The sequence below is a fragment of the Vulpes vulpes genome, chromosome 12 (assembly GCF_048418805.1).
Source record: "Vulpes vulpes isolate BD-2025 chromosome 12, VulVul3, whole genome shotgun sequence".
NCBI lineage: Eukaryota > Metazoa > Chordata > Mammalia > Carnivora > Canidae > Vulpes > Vulpes vulpes.
In genome coordinates, this window is record NC_132791.1 from 159779811 (window position 1) to 159786103 (window position 6293).

The following is a 6293-nucleotide window of genomic DNA, read 5'->3' on the forward strand; positions in this document are numbered from 1 at the left end:
ACTGAGGGATACCTGTCTGTCCTCTGGCCCATCGACCCCTCCCAACACTGAGGGACACCTGTCTGTCCTCTGGCCCATTGACCCCCTCACTCCCCCACCAGGGCTTAGGGACACCAGCTCTTCCTCTGGCCCATCGCCACCCCACGCCAGGACTGAGGGACACCAGCTCTGTCCTCTGGCTCATCGAACCCCCCAACACTGAGGGATACTAGTCTGGCCTCCGGTCCATCACCACCCCACCCCAGGTTTGAGGGACACCAGTCCCCTGACCCATTGGCACCCCCCAGGACTGAGGGACACCAGCTTGTCCTTTGGCCCATTGGCCCTCCCCCCGCCAGGACTGAGGGACACCAGCTTGTCCTCTGGCTTGACACACCCCAGGACTGAGGGACACCAGTCTGTCCTCTGGCTCATCGACTCCCCTCCCCCAGGACTGAGGGACACTAGTCTGTCCTCTGGCTCATCGACTCTCCCCCATCCCGCCTCAGGACTGAGGGACACCAGTCTGTCCTCTGGCTCATCGAGTCCCCCCCCCCCCCCCCGCCAGAACTGAGGCACGCCAGCTTGTCCTCTGGCCCATCGACCCTCCACCAGGGCTGAGGGACACCAGTCCCCTGACCCATTGGCACCCCCCAGGACTGAGGGACACCAGCTTGTCCTTTGGCCCATTGGCCCTCCCCCCGCCAGGACTGAGGGACACCAGCTTGTCCTCTGGCTTGACACACCCCAGGACTGAGGGACACCAGTCTGTCCTCTGGCTCATCGACTCCCCTCCCCCAGGACTGAGGGACACTAGTCTGTCCTCTGGCTCATCGACTCTCCCCCATCCCGCCTCAGGACTGAGGGACACCAGTCTGTCCTCTGGCTCATCGAGTCCCCGCCCCCCCCCCCCCCCCCCCGCCAGAACTGAGGCACGCCAGCTTGTCCTCTGGCCCATCGACCCTCCACCAGGGCTGAGGGACACCAGTCTGTCCTCTGGCCTGGCTGGCCGCCGCCCCTCCAGGACTGGCCTCCTGGTGGCGCCCCACAATTGCAGCAACCACCATAGGTGTGCTTCGCCATCCAGGAGAGTGCTGGTTATTGTATTTTTACAGGTGAGAACATTTAAAATAGGCAGTTTTGTCAGAAGCATTAGATTTTGCAGTTAACTGTAAAGGTCGAGAAGTGACCTGTGTTGTGCTTGGCCCCATGTACTGCTTGAGGGTCCCTCTACACGTTGTTCCCCAGCACACGTGGTTCTTACTCTTCTCTCCAGGCGCTGACTCCTCTGCTCCTGGGGACCGCCTCCCTCAGCCTGGAAATACACCCAGTGCGTCTATCTGGTGCATAAATGTGAGCGCCCCCCAGGATCCCGCCGGCGCATCCCTGCCCTGCAGACTGGGTGGGGCCCCTTCAGGCAGATCCCCCGCAGGGCTGCTTCTGGCAGCAGGTGAGGACACACGCGGGGCTATTGTGCACGCTTCTGCACTCACGCTCACACTCATACATGCGCTCATGCTCCCACATGCGTTCACACTCAGGCACTCATGCTCTCCCACGTGCTCACGCTCATGTGTTCACACGTGTTCACACGCACTTACATATATGCATGCTTGTCCCCAGCCACTGTCTGGATGCTCCTTCCTTCCCAGGGTTGTGTTTTAGTTTTTTTAAGATTTATTTATTCATGAGAGACACAGAGGCAGAGACACAGGCAGAGGGAGAAGCAGGCTCCATGCAGGGAACCTGACACAGGACTCGATCCAGGGTCTTCAGGATCACGCCCTGGACTGAAGGCGGCCCTAAACTGCTGAGCCACTCAGGCTGCCCTAGGGTTGTGTTTCTAGCTGCATGTTTTGCATGATCTGTGTGGAAGGAAGACAGATGTGCTTGGGCAGGAAAATCTGTTTGAAAAGGAAACCGATAAAGTCACTGCCAGCTGTTGGAGGGAAACCCAAGGCTGGACCATGTTAAACACCCAAACTATCTCATTTTTTAAAATTTTATTTATTTGAGAGAGAGAGAGAGAGATTGAGAGAGAGAGAGAGGCAGAGACACAGGCAGAGGGAGAAGCAGGCTCCATGCAGGGAGCCTGACGTGGGACTCGATCCAGGGTCTCCAGGATCACGCCCTGGGCTGAAGGCGGTGCTAAACCGCTGAGCCGACCGGGTGGCCCTAACTTGTCCCATTTGCACCGAGATTGGTTTCCTAATAAGCCAGGTCCCACAATTTTATTCCGGAGTCCTTCAGAACTCCACTTGCATAAACTAGGACTTGATTGCCACCAGCTAGTTCTTGGCTCTCCCATTGCACATGGTGTCAGCAGGTGTTGGGACCCCTGCATGAGCTCACCTGACTCGGTGGGGCCTCCAGAGTCCAGCCCCCCAGGGGGAGGGTTTCATCTCTGTTTTCAAGTATGCCCTGCTCCCCTCCCCCAATGTGGGAATGGTGTGTCCAGCCCCCCAGCTGCTCAAGCCTGACACCCAGTTCCCGCCCCCCCCCCTCGCCCTGTCAGCTCACCCTCCCTCACCACCCAGATCTAGTCAGTGGCCATTCTTGCTAATTCCAGACTGCACAGCCGGTCCCTCTCCTTGTTTTGCCCACAGAGCCCACAGCAGGGGAGTGGTCACTTACCAGTGCCAGGTGAGCCCCTGCTGAAGCTCTTTGGTGCTTCCTCGTGCTTCTACAGTTTAAGCCCTTGCACATGGTAGGTGTTCAGTGATGTTTGTTGAATGAATGTGTAGGAGGTGAGGTGCCTACCACAGCCCAACTGCTCTCTCCCTCACCCTCTGCTGTGTGTGCTCCCTGAGCTATGGCTCCTCCTTGGAAAACTTGCTCTCCCCAGCCTCCCACTTATCTTTCCTGACTAATAATCCCTGCTTCAAAGCTCAAATCAGCTTAAATTGCCTGTCCTTGACGGGAGGGGGCATCACCAGACTTCTCCTGACCAATCGCCCACAAGTTCACTTTCCTCATTATAGCTTTATTTAGTGTTCTGCTTTTCCTTCAGGATGTGGGGCACTGTGACTCTTTTCTCTCTTGGAGCATCACTCCTTCATTTGCTCGCTTGTTCATTCTAGGTGTTTGCTAAACTCCTGTTGTGTGCTAAGCTCCTCTTGTATGCCAGGGACTGGGCTAGGCCTGGGCTTACAATGGTGGTGCACTCAAGGGAGTCATCAGGCCTGCCTTTGTCATGCTTTTAGTCTAAGGTGGTAGAGTGGTGGTTAGGGTGGGGGTGAGGGGGGTGGGTGCTGGTATAATAATCAAACAAGGAATTGTAAATCTTCAGCAGTAAGGGAAGTTACAGGGGAGAAGCCACATCAAGGGACAGCGCATGGGGGTGGGGGTGTGAGATAAGGCTCCTGGTAGGAAGTGGCAGTGGAAATTACTCAGGGTCACCTCTTCCCTCCAGGACCAAGTCCCATTCAAGCACAGCAGGAGGAAGCAGGCAGGAGCCCATACCTGGGCCAGGGCTGCACCTGCCCCAGGGCTGCCACTCCTGGTGAGGCAGGAAGCCCCAAGCTGGTGGAGGAGCTGTTCTTGGGTTCTCGGGCTCCTGGCACTGGGATGCCATGAATCCTGCATGCTAGAACCAAAGCCCGTGCCTCTGTGTGGGTTCCTGACGTGTACTTCATTTTCCTCTTTAAGACTGATTGTGCCCTGCCTTCCAGGTGGGGACACAATGAGGGCCGTCCTAATGGCAGGTGTGCTCCTTGTTTGTGGTCAGTCCCCCACAGGGATCCTCAGCTCCTGGAAGGCAAGGCCTGCATCTTGCTCATGACCACGGCCCCAGAGCCGGGCTCAGTGGCCGGGACATGCTGCTAGGTGCTCAGCAAATATTTGTTGAAAGGATGAATGGTGGTAAGAATGCATATGAGGAAGTTGTGGATTGAAGATTGGGAGGAAACTCTGTATTCTCGCCTGTAACACAAGCTCACCACCCAAACACTGCTATGTCCACAGTTCAATATTTGCCCTCCACAAACACTGCGGGGCTGGTGAAAAAGTTGGAGAGAATTTTCAATTGATTAAGTCAGTGGATTCGTTCACTCGGGTCATCCTGGCCTGGAGCACATCTCCTTAGTACCAGCAGAGGGTGGCCTGTATGACAAAGGATTGTCTCTCTTATGCTGACCTTTTATATATAAAAAAACAGATATAGTAATTTTTTAAGTGAGGGAAAACCACAAGCCAAAAAGCTCACAGAAGAATATGAAGCAGCAGGAACTCTCTCATGGCTGTTGGAATGCAACATGCCATGGCCACTTTGGGAGACAGGTTGGTGGTTTCTTACAGAACTGAACATCTTCATACCCTGTCATCCAGCATGCATGCTCCTTGGTATCCACTCAAAGGATGTGAAACTTGTATCCACACAAAAGCCTGCACAAGCATGTTGGATAGCATCCTTACTTGTAATTGCTAAAACTTAAAAACAACTAAGAAGTTCTTTAGAAAAGGTGAGTGGGTTAACAAAATGGTCCATCCAGACTATGGAGTATTATTCAGCACTAAGAAGAAATGAGCCGTCAAGCCAAGACATGGAGGAACCAGGTGCATCACTCTAACGACAAGAAGCCAATCAGAAATCTGTACATGCTGTATGATTCCAGCTATGTGACATTCTGGAAAAGGCAAAACTAGACGGGTGAGGCAGGCGGATGAGCTGAAGACAGGATCATTCAGGCAATGAAGTGACTCTAGGAGTAATTACTATTTTCATCCAAACCCAAAGAATGTCCAACACCAAGAGTGAACCCCACTGTAAACTGTGGGCTCTGGGGGATGATGACGTGTCAACATATGTTCACCAATGATAACATGTGTCCCACTCTGGGGGCGGGTTGTTGCTAGTGGGGGAGGCTGAGTGATGGTGGGAGGGACAGGGGAAATATGAGAAATCTCAGTATCTTCTCAGTTTGGCCATGAACCTAAACTGCTCTGAAAAACAAGTCTAGTTATAAAAGGAATGTGATACCTTTAAGCATTGATTAAAAAAATAAAAGCTCCCAGCCTGGTTTTCATTTTATGAGTTGGACAAGCATAGCTCCATGGTCGGACAGATGTCTACTGTGGAAAAGATCTCAACTCCTCACCTGGGCTAATGCCACATAGGTTCCTGGGGTCCTGTAAGGCATCTTCGGGATGCAGTTGAAGGAGGCCATGCAGGCTCCGAGCTTCAGAGGGCACATGAGAGGCGTGCAGAGCTCCTGCTGTGGCTGCTGGGAAGTGCCATGTTCCAAAGGGCCGCCAGTGTGGAGCAGGAACTGGTCATGTAGAGGTAGGTTGGGCAAGAAGAGCTTTCTGGAGGAGGCAGTGCTGGCATTGGCTTTTAGTGTGCAGAATGTGTGTGCATACACAGCTGGAGGAAGATGCGGAGAGGGGCCACAGGCATGTACCTGTGCAGGGATGGGTGGGTGGGGACAGTCTTCACGAAGCTTCCCTGGTGGCTAAACATGGATGGGATTTTTTGTAGCTCATTTGTAGGCTAATCAAACAGTTTGTGGCATTAAAATGTTGGAGAACAATTGGCCGTGTTCTGCTTCAAATCTCCTACACCCTGCTGGGAAGAGTGTGCAAGCGTGGGTGATTACACATGTGCATGCTTCAGTAAGTTCCTGGTCAGCAGAAGGTCATTGTCCAGGGCCAGCTTCTCATCTGGCACCTCAAGACAGGGGACCCGGTGCCCTCCATGCTCACAGCTGTGGTCACTTAGAGATACCACCACAAGGGGTCCTTACTTGGGATTTCTTGACACTGTTTTTCACATCCACTTGGCTTTCAATTCTTGCCTTCTGTCTGTTCTGCAATTAGGTGTGTGTCCTAAAAATCTAATAGCACTTCTGTTTTTATTGATAGCAACTCAAAGTCATTTTGGGAAGTAGTCAGGATGCAAATGTGCATGAAGGAAAATCCTTATAATGCTTCCACATTCCACCAGTGTTGGAGCAGTGCAGATCAGCCCCCATCAGCCGGGAACTGTCTTCTGACACCTCCTCAGCACGTTTTAAGTGCTACCATTGGATATTCATTTTATTCACCAAACATTTTTTTTTTATTCACCAAACATTTACGGAGCTTTCTGTGTGTGCCTCAGCATCTTTAGAAGCATCGCAGACCATATCACACGGCTGGGACCCTGACCACAGGCAGGTGTGGTTCCCACCAGGGAGGGAGGGGCTTGCAGTCTTCACTCCCTTTGGGGTACATACGAGCTGCAGTCAGCACGGAGCATTCAGACCACGAACCCTGACATTGCCTTGGCCTGGAAGCTCCCTAGCTGCTAGCTGCACAGTGTGTGTGTGTGGGGGGGG

General features: G+C 53.2%; 1 long non-coding RNA gene across 2 annotated transcripts; it reads left to right on the forward strand.

The window, feature by feature from the left end:
• The first annotated feature begins 883 nt into the window (after window positions 1–883).
• LOC112924704 (uncharacterized) lies at window positions 884–3636 on the forward strand. 2 transcript variants are annotated; one of them, XR_003235945.2, is made up of 3 exons: window positions 884–1094; window positions 1256–1429; window positions 3392–3636. It is a non-coding gene; the product is annotated as an uncharacterized lncRNA (long non-coding RNA). The 2 variants fall into 2 exon arrangements; XR_011996017.1 differs by having other exon boundaries at window positions 884–1429.
• Window positions 3637–6293: the final 2657 nt, after the last annotated feature.